The sequence below is a fragment of the Danio rerio genome, chromosome 19 (genome assembly GCF_052040795.2).
Source record: "Danio rerio strain M-AB ecotype USA chromosome 19, GRCz13ab, whole genome shotgun sequence".
Taxonomy (NCBI): Eukaryota; Metazoa; Chordata; class Actinopteri; order Cypriniformes; family Danionidae; genus Danio; species Danio rerio.
In genome coordinates this window covers 48,347,229-48,364,853 of record NC_141039.2, presented here as the reverse complement: position 1 = coordinate 48,364,853, position 17,625 = coordinate 48,347,229, and the positions used below count along the sequence as shown (strand labels likewise).

At 33.2% G+C, this 17,625-nt stretch overlaps 1 protein-coding gene across 10 annotated transcripts in view; it reads left to right on the top strand.

Annotated features, from left to right (window-relative positions):
* Nucleotides 1-17,625, top strand: part of LOC147832668 (uncharacterized) — a 143,563-nt gene that overhangs the window by 34,424 nt on the left and 91,514 nt on the right. For 2 of the 10 annotated variants that reach the window (XR_015945439.1, XR_015945438.1), the window contains exon 4: nucleotides 1,411-1,493. The exons of 5 other annotated variants lie outside the window; for them this stretch is intronic. The gene's annotated coding sequence lies outside the window, so the exon portion shown is untranslated. Of the gene's footprint in view, nucleotides 1-1,395; nucleotides 1,494-2,790; nucleotides 3,683-3,787; nucleotides 5,005-17,625 lie in introns of those variants that run through there. 3 more of the 10 variants (XR_015945437.1, XR_015945440.1, XR_015945441.1) reach the window with 3 other exon arrangements.

The window sequence follows — 17,625 nt, the reverse complement described above, 5'->3', positions numbered from 1 at the left end:
AAATTATTTAGTTACTGATAACTGATTCTGTTAATAATAATTTTTTATCAATACAAACAAAATGTCTCACATAATGAATTAAAAAAATTAATAATATAGATGCCCTCATAACTTTTGACCACTTCAGTGAATTTAACAAATAAATAAATAAATAAATAAATAACTAAAAAAAAAAAAATAAAAAAAAATAAATAAATAAATATAAAATATATAATATAAAATATTATAAAATATTTTTAATAATGTAACGGTCCTTACTCATCATGGCCTCCCAATCATCCCCATCCACTGAAATGGCTCTAGACCCCCCCCCCCCCTCCCCAATCAAGAGTGTGAAGCTATTTGAGTGTTTGTGCTTGTTGTGCATGCTTTTAGAGATCTCAAACTCCTCTTGTGAGTGCCATTTGCACCTGCTGTTCTTATGTAAATTCACCAGAGGCGCTGTCAACAGACTGACTGACTGAGCCACTCTCCTCCTCCTCTAAACCCAGCCAATAGGGTATTCAAAAATACAGATTGTCCTGATCACCCACTTCTCTAAATCCAAACGACAGTATTTTCAAAAGCAACCCAATAAAAAAAGAATAGTCCTCGTCTGATTTTAACAACCTAGGCTCATTCTGAAAACTTAGTCCCATGGGTGTTTCTGGAGAATGCGAACTACTCCCGGGAAATAGGTATTTTTGCAGTTTTTTTTTTTTTCGTGAGAGGCCGCTGTTATCTCTCTCTCTTTTTTCTTCTTCTTTTTTTTCATACATCAGTTTTCTCGAGCGAGTGCTGTTCGCGCCCACCAGAAGCCGCTGTCTTCTGACCGACCAGTCCAATCGACTGACCCACCCTTCTCCTCTTTTAAACCCAACCAATTTTATCGATTGAGCCGCCCACCCACTTCCCTTAACCCAACAAACGGCTTACAAACGCCGTCTAGAAAAAGAAAATCCCTCGTCTGATTTTGGATTTTACCACATTCTCACACTGTTGTTCACTTGTTAATATTATTTTCTGGATTTTTTTTTTTTGTCTTATCTTATTTCTGGAACCACTCTTCCCCACACTCGAACCCCGTCGTCGTCAAGGTCAACTCATCCCTGCATTTCAAGTCCGCCGACGTATACGACGAGCAAATGGGTCAAACTGGTTGCGGCGGGAAAGCCCTCCACATGGAGGTAAGCGTGAAAAGGGACGTCATACAGCCCTGAGGCGTTCGTAAAAAAAAAAAAAAAATGAAATGCAGCCATACGTACCTCCAGCTACATAATTCGCGGTCTCCAGAAACGTCCACGGGACTACGTTTTCAGAATGTGTTTCAGAACATGTTGGATTTTTACCATGTTTTCAGATATTTTTTTTTTGTCTTACCTGCTTTGAATTGTTCATCACTGGACTTGAATCCAGTCATCTGTTTTACAGCACGAGTCCGCCGACGTACACAGCGAACCACTGGACAAACTGATAAGTGGGAAAGAAGTCCACATGGGATAAGCGGTCAGCTGGTAAGCATGAAAAAGACTGCCGTAGAATTCGTTTTTAAGACTAAATGCAGCCATACGTACCTCTGGCATACCTGTCAACCCTCCCATTTTTCCCGGGATTCTCTAGTATTTTTATCAGTTTTATCCCGCTATAATCCAGTATATAGTATAATCCATTTTTAGTCTTTCTCTGAACAGCCGAGCCTCCCTATACGCAGTACCGCCAAACCACCAGGGGTCGCCCCTTGCTCTTAAACATGAGTCTTCTGTGGTTTCGCTTTGTTTAGGAATGAAAACACTATAACTAAATAAATGTTAAAAATGGCGCGATTCCCTTTCCTTTTGATTACAGGTGTGGTCGCTTATCCTATACAATCCTCAAAACAGTCATATAATGGTGCATGACTGACACCTGACATGCTCCATAGTGATACACAGACGCTGTTTCACAAACGGATTCTGTACACGCGATTTTAAGCGGAGAGAAAGTCTGGCTTTCGGGTGCGTGTTTAAACAGACATGCACACATAATTAATAATAATAACATACAAGGATGTCGATCTTGGTGGGTTTTTTCCCAAACACAAGTAAGTTCGTCTTAAATGAGCATAAAAAGTTAGGAAAGCAGTTGAATGCTTTCATTATAACATTAGATGTGTGCATTTTTAAAGTGATATCTCTTATTTAATGTAATAAAAAATCTTAATAAAGATTTTAAAAATTAAAATGAATAAATAATCTGTTGGGGGAATCCCTTATTATGGTGGGCATATCCCAATGTTGACAGGTATGACCTCTGGTAACATAATTCGCTCTCCCCAGAGATGTATACAGGTCTACGTTTTCAGAATGAGCCTGTGTCGATTGTGTATCTGCTGCAAATTAAATCCAAAATGAACCTAAATTGAAAGTAAATGGAAGATGGATCTGGAAGTATATGGTTCTAGCGCAAGCTAAAAATGGCACCCAGCTGCAAAGGTCCTGAAAGCTCTTCAGCATCTGTTTGCAAATGCCGTTTCACATCGCCTCCTGTCACGCCATTGTCTTGCATCTGTTAATATGTCGAAAACTGCTGCGATGATTTTATTAATGCTGCAAACCTGTTGCCCATATGTTACATATATGCAGCCTCCATCCTCAAATCAAAACCAGCAGCTGTTAGAAAGTCGTCTGAATAGTAGTACAGTTGTCTACGCCGGATAGAATAATATGTTTATTATACTGGCAATGGAGTGCCCTTGCCAGGAAATACATAATATATACAGCGATGTATAGGAATATATTACTCATCCCCTGTGTGGTGTGGCTGTGCGCGCAGGTAATGGATCCAGCACATGTTTTTTGGACACACTCCTGCGTCCCTTCATCACAGATTGAGCGATGAACCCCTGACTGTAAGTGCATTAGAGCCCAGACTCTCCATCTATAGTCCTGCCTTCAAGGATCCTTCATTTAGTCCGTTTTTCTTTCCTTGCTAAACATAGAACTGAATGTAGCTCATTTATTTCAGCAATGAGGAAACATAGGAACATGCCAATGAGCAATATGTGATTAGGCTCGGTCCAACCTGAGATTGTTATTTTTGCTTCTGGGCCAGGGTATAAAAGCACACCTTGTACATTTTGTGATACACTAGAGCTCAGCGGCTCTGAATAAGGGGGGGTGGGGGTATATCTTGTGCTGTGTTGGTTACGCTGTGTTATTGCCACTGTTCCATTTTAATGGTTTGGATTTTACTCCACTGCTGGGACTAAAAACGCCACACAGCGGGGCTGGAAATTCACCAAAAATGCTAGAAAAAGGAACCAAAAGATGCTGCATGAATTCACGATAAAGTGGTACAAAATGCCTCTGCACTATTGTGAAAATGAATGAAGAGATACAGTTGAAGTCAAAATTATTAGCGTCCCTGAATTATCACCCCTGTTTGTTGCGGTACCATGGCAACTATATAATATCCATGACGCATTAATTACTTAAGTGGTTGTGTTACCATAGCAACTATAGAATATCCACAACACGTTAATTACTGGAGTTGTTGCCATAGCAACTGTACAATATCCATGGCACGTTAACTACTATAGTTATAGTTATTGTTCCCCAGGGAACTATAGGATATCCACAACACCTTGTTTGTTATAGTTGTTGTGTTACCATAGCAACTATAGAATGTCCATGAAACATTAATTACTGTAATTGTTGTTACCATAGCAACTATAGAATATCCATAATACATTAATTACTGTAATTGTTGTTACCATAGCAACTATAGAATATCCACAATACATTAATTACTGTAATTGTTGTTACCATAGCAACTATAGAATATCCACAAGACATTAATTACTGTAATTGTTGTTATCATATCAACTATAGAATATCCACAACACATTTCTGTAATTGTTACCATGGCAACTATTGAATATCTAAGACATGTTAATTACTGTAATTGTTGTTACCATAGCAACTATAGAATATCCGCAACACGTTATTTACTATAATTGTTGTTTCCATAGCATCTATTGAATATCTGCAACACGTTAATTACTATAGTTGTTGTTACCATAGCATCTACAGAATATTTGCAACGCGTTATTTACTATAATTGTTGTTCCCATAGGATCTATAGAATATCCACAACACGTTAATTACTATAAGTGTTGTTTCCATAGCATCTATAGAATATCAGCAACACGTTAATTACTATAACTGTTGTTACCATAGCAACTATAGAATATCCACAACACATTAATTACTATAATTGTTGTTACCATAGCAACTATAGAATATCCATAACACAATTCTGTAATTGTTTTACCATAGCAACTACAGAATATCCAAGACATGTTAATTACTATAATTGTTGTTACCATAGCAACTATACAATATCCACAACACATTAATTACTGTAATTGTTGTTACCATAGCAACTATAGAATATCCACAAAGTGTAATTGCTATAATTGTTACCATAGCAACTATAGAATATCTGCAACACGTTAATTACTACAATTGTTGTTAACATAGCAACTATATATTGTCCACAACGCGTTATTTACTATAATTGTTGTAGTACCATAGCAACAATAGTATATCCGCAACATTAATTTCTATAATTGTTGTGTTATATCCACAACAGATTATTTCAATTACTTCACTATAATACGTTTAAAAAAGCACTACTGTATTTACTATAAATTAATATAGCACTTTTGTAAGCCGTAGCTGATTCTGGCATTTAGCGGATATTCGTATGTTTGTTGCATAATAATGATTCTGTATGATCATAACCTGCTCCTCCAGAGTTGAGAGTGCTTGTGTTTTAATGTTCTGTTAAAATGCATGCAAACACACATGAATCATAAACAAATCAGCTATTAAATCAGTCTCAGCGATGGAAAGTAAATAAACAGAGCCACCCAATCGTCACCTGTCACCTTCTGCGTTTATGTAACAAGCACAAACACACATCCTTTTTTTTTTTTTTTTTTTTTTTTAGAGTACTTTATGAAGGACTGCTATTGATCCACAAATAACACCAGCCATAACATCACTAGCACTGCTAGTTAGATTTTTTCCATGCTTTAAAGTCTTCCCTCAAAGACTTTCAAAGTGTGTGTGTGTGTGTGTGTGTGTGTGTGTGTGTGTGTGTGTGTGTGTGTGTGTGTGTGTGTGTGTGTGTGTGTGAGGTTTTGCTTACATTATAGTCTATAGCCCCACAATGAGACTCAATTGAAATGCATGCATCAGTAATATATTAAATAAATAATAATGATGTCAAGTCGTTATATTTAAATTGTGTTTATACATTTATTAATACATTATTTTTTGTTTATATTAAAAAGCAATACATGAGTATCAATATTGAAGTGAATCAACATTGGAGTGAGTTTTGCACGTTGGAGTAAGGACAAACATGGTGGCTGAAATATTTCTGTTAGACAGATATTATGTTTTAAAACTATTTTAGTCACGCAAAGCTGATGTAGATTGTGTTATGAATGGGTTATATGCACAGAAGTGTTGCTCAGCCGAAAAATTGATGTGACTTTTCAGTTTTTTAAGAGACCATTTACAGAAGGGGTCTCAAACTCAATTTACCTGGAGTCAGAGTCTGAATGAGGCTGGGCCACATCAGGTTTTCCACAAGAAATAATTATATTATTAATTATTCATTTGTTTATTTTTGTACATTTTTGTCTTATTTTCTTTTTTTTTTACAAATAAAAAATTTATGAGAAAATAAATCATTAATAATAGTAGTAGTAGTAGTAGTAGTAGTAGTAATAATAATAATAATAATAATAATAATAATAATAATAATAATAATAATAATAACAATAATAATAATAGTAGTAATAAAAATAGCAATAATAATAAAAATTATATTAATAGTAGTAGTAATAATAAAACAATAATAATAGTAATAATAATAATAATAATAATATAAGTAATGATGAAATAAATAATAATAGTAATAATAATAATAATAATAATAATGATAATAATAATAATAATAATAATAATAATAATAATAATAATAATAATAATAATAGTAGTAGTAATAATAAAACAATAATAATAGTAATAATAATAATAATAATAGTAATAATTATAATAATTGTAATAATGATGATAATAATAATAGTAGTAGTAGTAATAATAATATTAATAAAAATTATAATAGTAATAATAATAATAATAATAATGATAACAATAGTAATAATAATAATAGTAATAATAATAATAATAGTAATAATAATAGTAATAATAATAATAATAATAATAATAATAATAATAGTAATTAGATTTACTGTTATCCGCTGTGCTGTTGTTACAAGAAAAAGCAAGTTGTCATTTGTTTTGACTACTTTTACATCATATAGAAATATATGTAATGTTTATTGTGTGAGGTGATGAAAATGCAATGCATGTCGAGTGATGGAAATGACCCACAAATAACAGTGTGACCCTATAATTGGTCCGGATTACCGGGGGCTCTTATTGCCGATGGACAGCTGTCGATATGCGACTGCAGTTGACATTGAGTTCCGTACTTTTTTTTATCCCACCTCGTACGCATCACTTTAATTGTAATCGCAAGAAAGATGATTGGTTGAAAATATTGTTCAGGACCAATAGTTAAACATGAATTATGCTTTAACATTATAGTCAAAGTAACTTTTTAAAAGTTGATAAAAGGGTAAAGTTTTTAAAAATAGTGATGGTGTTTAAGATTTCAAAGAAAATGGTCCCAAAATATTTTCTTAATTATTTTGTTTTAGTTAGTGAGGTACACTGTCATTCTACAAGAGCGCGCAGCAGGGATATTTATCCGTATATATTTAAGAGTGAATCAGGTAGAATTTTTTTTGTGTATGAGCTCTGCTGCTTGGAATGTTTTGCCTGCGACTTTTAAAGAGATTCAAATTGAGTGTTTTTAGATGGGAAATTAAAAAATGTTGGTTTTACATCTGAAATTAAGGATTTTGCTGTGCTGAGCTGATGATATTTACGCTCCATTTATGACTTGCTCTTTCTTTTTTTCTGAATATTGCGGACCACGATTTAAATAAGCCTGTGGCTTTTTTTGTGTATTTTATCCTTTTTTTAATATGTATAAATTAGTCTACTTGGACTTGTTTGTAAATTTGTGTAAAAATTGTCAAAAACAATTGTAATAATAATAAAAAAGGAGCACAAACAATATATAACATTTAATTGAAATGCAGCCAAGTGTATGTGTGTGTCTATATATAGTATATTTAACACTGTGCAAAGTCTTTAAGACAGTTTGATGGGTTTATAAGGACTAAGTTATTCACCTTATTTCTCACTTTTTGACTTCTGCATATCATATTTAATTATAGCCAAGCTTTGACCGCCGTTTCTTATGTGTGGACTTGTTATTTTGCATTTGTTAACGGGGTAAAGGTTTGATACTGTACAGAGATACTCTGTTGTATTTTGCCCAAGAATCAATAAAACAATTTAAGATGAGACACTGCTGACAAAAGCATTGCTTTTTAATGCATTAAGACACTTTATGAGGCTCAACTCAGTCTAATGGAAAGAAACCTTGCAAAATATTAAAGACATCTTGATCCAAAGTAATACATAATAAAAAGTAAATATCCTTGAGTTTTCCCTCATTCACACCAGTGTCTTGCCTTAAAGCACGGGTGTCAAATGCAGTTCCTGGAGGGCTGCAACTCTGCAAAGTTTAGCTTTAACCCAATTAAACATGCCTGATCAAAGTGATTGAGTCCTTCAGGCTTGTTTGAAACCTACAGGTAAGTGTGTTGAAGCAGGGTTGGAACTAAACTGTGCAGACTTGCGGCCCTCCAGGAACTGAGTTTGACACCTGTGCCTTTAAAGGACATTCATTTTCTTTTCGGCCTAGTACCTTTATTAATCAGGGGTCGCCACAGTTGAATGACTCGCCAACTTATCCAGCATATGTATCACGCAGCGGATGCCCTTCCAGCTGCAAACCATCACTGGGAAACATCCATTCACACTCATTCACAGACATGCACAACGAACAATATAGCCTACTCAATTCACCTATATCACATGTTTTTGGCCTGTGTGGGAAACCGGAGCGAACACGGGAAGAACATGCAAACTCCACACAGAAATGCCAACTGCCTAGCTGGGGCTCAAACCAGCGACCTTGCTGTAAGGCAAATGTGCTACACACTGCACCACCGTGCAGCCCTTAAAGAGACAGTTTACCGAAAAATAAAAATTCTGTCATGATTTACTCATTCTAAAATTCTTTATTTCATTCTACTAAACCAAAAAGAAGATAATTTGAAAAATGTTGCACAAAACAGTCATTGACTTCCATTTGTTCTTATTATAGTCTTATTAATTCAATGGATGCTTTTTCCCAACATTATTAGAATATCTTGTTTGTGTTTCACAGCAGAAATAAATTAATATGAGTGAGTCGGAGTAAATTGAGAACAATTATTCAAAGATTTCCTTGATTTTACTTAATTTTTTAAGTTAAGGGCTTGTAAACAATTTGTTTATGTTGAATTTAAACAAATAAATTAAGTTGAACATTACTAAATTCAATTTGTTTGTTTAAATTCAACACAAATTAATTGCTTGCAACAATTTTGCAGACTTTTTTTTTCAGTAAACTGTCACATCAAGGAGAAGAGCAGAGCAGTGATGTGTCCACTTGAGGGAGCTGTAAAGACTCTTTAAGACACTGAAGCAGGTCTGGGGTCAGTGGAGTGAGCAGAAAAGTCCTGCATTACTGTGTTGATAACCCTGTTTGATTATCAGCTGCTCTGCTGGTTTTCTTTGGTCGTCAGTTGAATGGGTAAATCCTCTAAGGAGCATGTTATTCACTGGAGTATATAAATCAGATTTTGCAGCAAATAAAATTGGTATTTTAATGGTTAAAGGGGAAGTTCATCTTTCAGTTCATCAAATGGATTTGAGTTTCTCTCCTTCATTTGCACACAAAAGAAGATATTTTGTAGAATGCTGGAAAACTGTAGCCATTGACTGTGGCCATTGTCGTTTTTCCTTTTATGGATGTGAATGCTCACTTGATATCAACATTTTTCTACAACAAAAAAGAACTAACTAACTAACTAACTAACTAACTAACTAACTAACTAACTAACTAACTAACTAACTAACTAGTCCATAAATATAATACTTTTAATGAAATTTTAATTAACATTGCATTGTATTCATTTTATTTTAATGTATTTGTGTGTTTTTGCATTATTCCATAATAGTTTTTCCTATTTTGTGAATGGCTACTTGATAAAGTAACCCATTTTTTTCCGAATATCTACTGCAAAAATTAAAAACTAATTTGCTAACTAACTCACATATACAGTAAATTGTCAATAAATAAAATGATTTCTGTTGATATAATTTTTATTAACAAATTTATTTATTTTACAATGCATCTAAATGTGTTTTTACACCACTCCTGCAGTAATTTTACGCATTATGCATGTCAGTTGCCACTGGATCAACATTTTTCCAAATATCTACTACAAAATGACTAACTAACTAAACAAGTAACTAATCAACCAACTAACTAACTGTCAAAAAACTAACAATAAATAACACACATAAAATATAAATAGCACAAACAACACAAAGAAATAACACAAAGAGCACAAATAAAAGGAAATAACAAACAAAACATAAAAACACAAATAAAAAATTAAACAAATAAATAAAATAAAACAAATAAATAACACAAATAAATAAATAACAAATGTCAAAAAATCATACTTTTTATTGATATTAAATTTAATAAATCAATTTGTTAAAAGTGTGTGTGTGTGTGTGTGTGTGTGTGTGTGTGTGTGTGTGTGTGTGTTTTAGGTGCTTCATAAATAGGTAAATATTTGTGTATATACAAACTATATTAAATGTTTATGTATATGTATATTTGTGTATATACAAAATATTGTAAATATGTGTTATACAAAATAAAAATACAATTATTGCAAATACATATTTATTGATATTACATATAGAGTATTCTCATTATTTCTATAATATAATTATATTATAATATACAACACTAATACTACTAAGATTGTACAAATATTGCCTGTAGTGTATAGCTGGAAGGGCATCCGCTGCGTAAAACATATGCTGGATAAGTTGACCCCTAATTAATAGAGACTAAGCCGAAAAGACAATGAATTATAATATAATATAATATAATATAATATAATATAATATAATATAATATAATATAATATAATATAATATAATATAGTAGTGGCTCTAGAGATAGTGCTGTCGCCTCACAGCAAGGTGGTCACTGGTTCGACCCTTGGCTGGGTCAGTTGGCGTTTCTGTGAATAGTTTGCATGTTCTCCCCGCGTTCGCATGGGTTTCCTCCGGGTGCTCCGGTTTCCCCCACAGTCCAAAGACATGAGTTACAGGTGAATTAGGTAAGCTAAAATTGTCCGTAGTGTATTTGTGTGGGCATCCGCTGTACATGCTGAATAAGTTGGCGGTTCATTCCGCTGTGGTGACCCCAGATTAATAAAGGAACTAAGCCGAAAAGAAAATGAATAATATAATATAATATAATATAATATAATATAATATAATATAATGTAATATAATATAATATAATATAATATAATATAATATAATATAATATAATATAATATAATATAATATAATATAATATAATATAATAATGTTTTATCTGTCTGCTGAATTGCTGATTTTGGCTGTTTTATCACGAATTCTTCCTCTAAGGAGTGTATAATTCACTACAATATAGCAATACATTAATACAGCAATACATTAATCAGATTTTGTAGCAAATGAAGCTCAATTAGCTGCTGGCGTTGTCGTTTTGTGGACAATTTAACAAGGTGGAACAGAACCGGACCACATTCATTCCTCTGGGTTTTATTGCACACTGAATCTACAGTTTCGCAAACTCTGTTTTTTTTTTTTTTTTTTTTTGGAGGAGGAACCGAAATAGACATTTTCCCTTCAGTTCTGCAACCCAAGTTTCCTGAGGCAAACTCTCTTTCTCAAGATGTCAGACAGAGAGATTTATAAGCAGGTTTTTCTGGGTGTCACTAAATAACTCAGACGATTTAGACGAGACGCTTTCCTTCGTGTGTGTGTTTGTGCGTGTGTGTGTGTGTGTTTGTGCATCAACAAGGAAAATATGCTTCAATGTTTGGTTAAAAGCATCATCATCTCTAGAGTCTGCACCGATCCACAAAAAACTGACTGAAGTTTGTGTGTGCGTGGACCGGTTTTGGATCTTACTGTACATCTCTGACGTGTACAGATAAAGAAATTAGTTTATTTATTTATGATTGCAATTATTATGATTAATTATTATTTTATTTATTATTGTACCATAACATTTAGAAAACTCTTTATCATTGAATAGCTTTTTGGCAAATACATTATATATATATATATATATATATATATATATATATATATATATATATATATATATATATATATATATATATATATATATATATATATATATATATATATATATATATTTCTGTTTTGGAGTTTAACAATCTTTTTTGTTTATTTTTAAATTAGGACAATATAAATGTTATTATACTTTTTTATTGTCTTTATTTGTTTGCATAAAAATAGGATTAATAAAAAAATATATATTTTTTGCTTGAATTTTTTTTATTTTTATCACTTTATATAATATTAAATAACCTTTAGTTTATTTAGTAAATTTTTTAATCAGATCGTGATTATTATTATTATTATTATTATTATTATTATTATTATTATTATTATTATTAAATTACTTTTAAATAACTATTTATTTTTTATATTTAATTGTTTTAAAGCAGATCGTGTTGTTATTAATATTATTATAATCTTAAATTGAAATAAATTTTTACTTCTTATTTTTTAAAAGCAGATCTTTGTTATTGATGATGACGATGATGATGATGATGACTATTATTATTATTATTATCATTATCATTATTAATATCGTATCTAATTTTAATAATCTATTTTTTTGGTTTTTAAAAGCAGATCCTGCTTATTGTTTTTTATTAATAGCATTAATATTTATAATAATAGTAATAGTAATAATAATAATAATAATAATAAAAATAATAATAATATTGCTTTTAATAACTTTTATGCACATCATGTTTATTTTATTATTAATATTAATATTAATAATAAAATGTTTTATTTATTTATTTGTATGACATTTAATCCTTTAACTTTCACATTTAACTTAAATAATTTTTGGTTAAACTGTGCCCTTGACAACTAATTTAGATTACTTTTTGTTTTTATGATAAATCATGGACAAACCAGGTTGTTATAATGCCATTATATTAAATTAAAGGGTTAATTTTTGTTATTATTATTTTAATAATATACTACTACTACTACTACTACTACTACTACTACTACTAATAATAATAATAATAATAATAACAATAATAATAATAATATATTATTATTAATAATAAAACGTTTTGTTTATTTATTGTAATGCCAGTTAAAGGGTTACAATATTTGAAATTTACCTTTAAATTAAAAGCACACCTTTTTTTCTACTGTCCTTGTTAGTATTTTTAAAAACAGTTATAAAAGTCATTTTTAATTCTTGTTTTTTTTACATTTATTTTGTAATAAATTTGTTTTAACACATTTAGTTTTTTGTGTTCACGTTTTTATTTAACAAGATTTTTAAATACTAAACATTTCTAAAGATTTTTTTGTGTGTGTTATAACTACAGTATCTTCAAACGTCTTCATCTAATCTTCAGTAATTGAGCCGTATTTTCAGAGAAGAAGCACGTATCGTGAGCATATCTGCAAACAAACGTAATTGCTTCATCATTCTCCATGTGGGATCCCCGTTTTCTTCTGGTCTTCCTGTGCTTATTATTTATTGTTTGAAATAATCAAATTGAAGAAACATGTGGAGTTGAGTGGATCGCTTGGACAAATGAAATTATGGAGTAATGTGCTGGCAAAATTGAATCATGCTGTCATAGAAACAGGGATTTAGGATGTTTAGAAAAGCACAATTATTGTTTGCTGTAACAGATTTATGAAAATAGTAGACTGCTGTTTTAAAGAGTGAACCAGACACAGCAAAGATTCAAGTCTTTTACCTCACAGGAATGTTTTCCGACGACTTAAACCACAAATATAGTCATAGAAATAGCATCTTTTTAATCACAATCAAGTGCAGTTATTATACATAAATAATACACATTAGAGTACATGAGGGTTTTACCATATTTTTTCTCCATAAAAATAATATAATATAATATAATATAATATAATATAATATAATATAATATAATATAATATAATATAATATAATAATAATATATATATTTAAAATATTCATTCATTTATTCAATCATTTATTTTCCTTCGGCTTAGTCACAATTTCAGAGGTCAACACATTGGAATTTACCGCCTACTATTCAAGCATATCTTTTACATAGCGGATGCTATATATGAATAATAATAATAATAATAAATATAATTATTTTTTAATGAAAGATTTTTTTAATGAAAGATTTTTTTAATGAAATTTTTTTGCCATAAATACATAAAGGAAAATTTAAATATTATTTTAATATTATTCTACAAGGTTAAAGACTAAAATGTGATTTATGTCTGTGATTGGAGTCATCACCATCATTTCTCTAAACGTCATAGTTACATGACTCTACCAAAATCCTCATAATATTTAAAGCTTAAAAAATACATCACTTTTAATCCTAATAAATTCAGAATTTTTGAATTAATGGAGAAATCTGAAGACCAGCATTATTAAAAAGATTATTATTAGCTTTGAGATGATAAAGCAGCAGAAATATGCAGTTTAAATGAAAAGGCTTTGACTGCTGACATTTAAGAGTCCATTGCCAACATGATGAGCTCCACCTGAGCTTACTGTGAGAGAAAACCTCAGTCAACTTCAATGCTAATTATCAATGCAATTCTTCTCTAGCGCCTACATTTCAAGTGTCTTTGTGTGTTATGTAATCCTGCTATTGCAAACACTAGCCTACAGCAGACACTGCCTAATGGCTCGTCTATCTCCATCTCTGATGTTTAAAGTGTCTGTGTGTGTGTGGGTGTTTCACAAGTGATGGAACCTCCCCGTGAGTGTGTGTGTGTGTACAGTCGATCTGACCGCGGCTGTTGAAAACTACAGGCCGTCTGTGGTGAAGTCAGTTTGGGTGAGCGGGATGAAAGCTGTTTGTCCGTGTCGTCCGAGTCTTCGCATTTTTCTGCCCTCGTATGGGTAGAATCGTCTCGTAAACAAATGAGGGTCTGAGCGACGGCTTTTCCACCCGTCTGATCCCGCCCGCGCCACGGCCCAGTTGGCCAGGGTTAAAACAGCCTCGAGGAGCGCAGTGCGATTGTTGGCCGTCTGCTGTTGCAAAAGGAGGCAGAAGAAAGAGATGCATTTAACATACCGGCTAAAACAGATTTTCCTTTTCCCTTCTCCATTCCCTCTCGCTGCCACATATGACCTGGCAGACAGTATGAAGGGTACAATGTTTATTTTGCGAGCTCACATTGTTAGTCTTAAAGGGTCACGAAACACAAAACACATGTGTTGAGCTGTTGACAGTCGTATATGTGTCCCACACTGCTAAAAACACTATTAGGACACCTATATTTCACTAAAAAGTGTTAATTGGTTGTTTTTGCGTTATTTCAAGCAAATTCGTACTTCCGGTTTGAAACGAATTTTTGAAGCTGTGTCACGGTCATGACATAATAGCGTTGTATTCCAGCGTGCAGACTGGACGTCTGTGCCAGAGTGTGTCTTATTACGTCTTACAGTGTGCTGCATTAATGCATGAGTAAGGCTTGGTTCAAACCAATCAGCGCGCTCTATTGTGCAACTTCATTAATATTCATTACTGTCACAGTGTTGGACGACAGAGACGCCACGTTGTGTTGGCAAAACAAGCGTGAAGTGTTGCTTTTATAGTTTGCTGCAGTTAAGTTTCGTTTTCATTTTCTCTCTGTGAGAGCGCAGCTGGAGTCACGTGTGGATTAACAGTGTACGCGACGCTCGACAACAATAACTTACGTGTCTAAGGAGGAACATTGTTTACCTGAGAGCTGTTCTCATCTGCAAACGCTGAGATCCGGATTCGCTTTAGTCTCCTCTTAATAAAGACGCGGCTCTAGTTGCTGGTGATTGTCCCGTCTCTACAGATATGGTAAGTGAGCGACCAGTGCTCTTTGTTTATTCAGTTTGTTCGTATTGAACTAAGTTACCCATTGCACCGAGGGTAAACATGTTAGCACCACAACCAAACTTTTACCTCGTGTAGGATTTTCACCGCATTTTGTGACCAGAATAACACACGCGGCTTTCTGACGCTACCTGCCGTGTGCATCTAAGTTTCTGGAAAATGCTTTTTTCTCTTATTTTTTTTTTCTCTCATTCGCCGTGCGGTATCAAACATTGCATGAAAAATACACACTTAGAGCAGATCCTCGAATCAAATATCTTGTTTGTCGGGAGGGACATGAATGAATTCCCTGAATGAAAGAGCCAAACTGCAGTTAAAGTCCACCATTTAATAATTTGGCAAATAATTCCACTACAGATGTCCATGTAGGTTAAACACAATCACTTTCTACTGTGTGTGAGTATTTTGACGGAAACTCGCGCGTGGCCAAATAGACACTCCCACACCCTCCCACTTTAGTTCCTCCGACACTCCCCCCTAAACAAAGCTGGACACGCCCACTTTTCTGACTTTTTCCAAAGTAGAGGTGTGAAAACACCCTGCTGAAACGAGGGGGTTTCATGGCCCTTTAAAGGGGTAGTTCAAGCAAAAATGAACATTTCCTGTTAAGTAACTGTCCCACAGGTCATTCAAGATGTAGATGACTTGTTTGTTCCTTAGTAGAACATTAAGGAAGAGTTTGAGCTGAATCTGTTGTTCTTGGGGATTCATAAAATGGCAGTGAATGGTGACAGGTTGTTTAGATTAAAATAAGCACATACAAACGAGTTCAAATCAATAGCCATGGCTCCTGACGACACACTGAGACCTTAAAAAGCAAAACAATCACTCCGTGTAAGAAAATGCATGAACTTTTACATTAGTTTTAACTTTAATCCACAGTCAAACAGTTCTCTGCACATGTGCAAACGTAGATTTCAGTTGCAACACATATCAAACACACCTGCCTGTAATTATCACGTGGTGTTCAGGTGCTGTTTAATTGGTTCAGGTGTGTTTGATATGGGTAGCAACTGAAATCTGCAGGAAGGTGGCTCTCTAGGAACAGGGTTGGCCAGCCCTGACTTTACATATCACAAACCACTAGAACATTCATACATTAATATTCTTGTCGGCTTAGTCCCTTTAATAATCCGGGGTCACCACAGCGGAATGAACCGCCAACTTATCCAGCAAGTTTCTATCCACACACACACTCATACACTAAGGACAATTTTGCCTACCCAATTCACCTGTACCGCATGTCTTTGGACTGTGGGGGAAACTGGAGCACCCAGAGGAAACCCACGCGAACGCAGGGAGAACATGCAAACTCCACACAGAATCGCCAACTAAGCCGAGGCTCAAACCAGCGACCTTCTTGCTGTGAGGTGACAGCACTAGCTACTGCGCCACTGCTTCGCCCCACCACTGGAACAACGTTATATATTTAACCTACTGATGTACTTGCATTACTTCTAAATGTTTTGGCGTTTGGAAATGTTCGAATCCAGAGAAATGAGCTGGTTTAACTACACTGTAAAAATATATACAAGTTAATATATATATATATAAGTTATGCAAGTTGTTTTAGATCAGTTTAATCAGCCTAATCTCACGAGGAAACATAAGTATTTTACGTTTCGTCAGTTTAGTGGCTAATTCGTACAAATTCGTACTGGTTCAGTCGTATGAAAATGTACGATTTTAAAAAGGAGGCGTAGCACCTAACCCCACCCCTAACCACAACCGTCATTGGGTGATGAGCAAATCTTACTAAATTGTACGAATTAGATCATACGAATTAACCACTAAATCAAAAAGTTACGAATTGCCGTGAGATTGCGTTGGTTTAACATATGTTACGTGGACTCATAAGGTTAATTTGATTCAGCTTCAAGGCAACCAGGACTTTTTTTTTTGTTTCATTGTAGGTACAATTAAATTAAATGTATTAGAGTGTAAGCATTTGTGCTTGGAGATAGGGGCTTACAATTTTAATCCTGCTGTTCTGCTATTGGCTGGAGCATCCCAAAGGAAAATAAAATACTAATGGCAGGAGACGAGAAGATATTCAGCCAACGTTTTTCAGTCATTCACAGAGTTTAAAAGTTTAAATATTTGCGTAATTTATATATTTCGCTTGAATTAGATTTTATTAGATCAGAATGAAATATGTAATCCTTGTTTTAGTATGTTCATTACATAAATTAGTGATTAATAATAATTATAAAATGCCATTTTTGTTACTAGGGAGAAATATTAAATCACAAATGTCACTATAATAACTCTACTGTAGGAATCTGCTGTGTTTTTGATGAAATAACAGTGTTGGAATCAATTATACATATGTTTAAGAAGGCTACAACAGTTATACAGGCTTTATTTCAGCAGAGCTT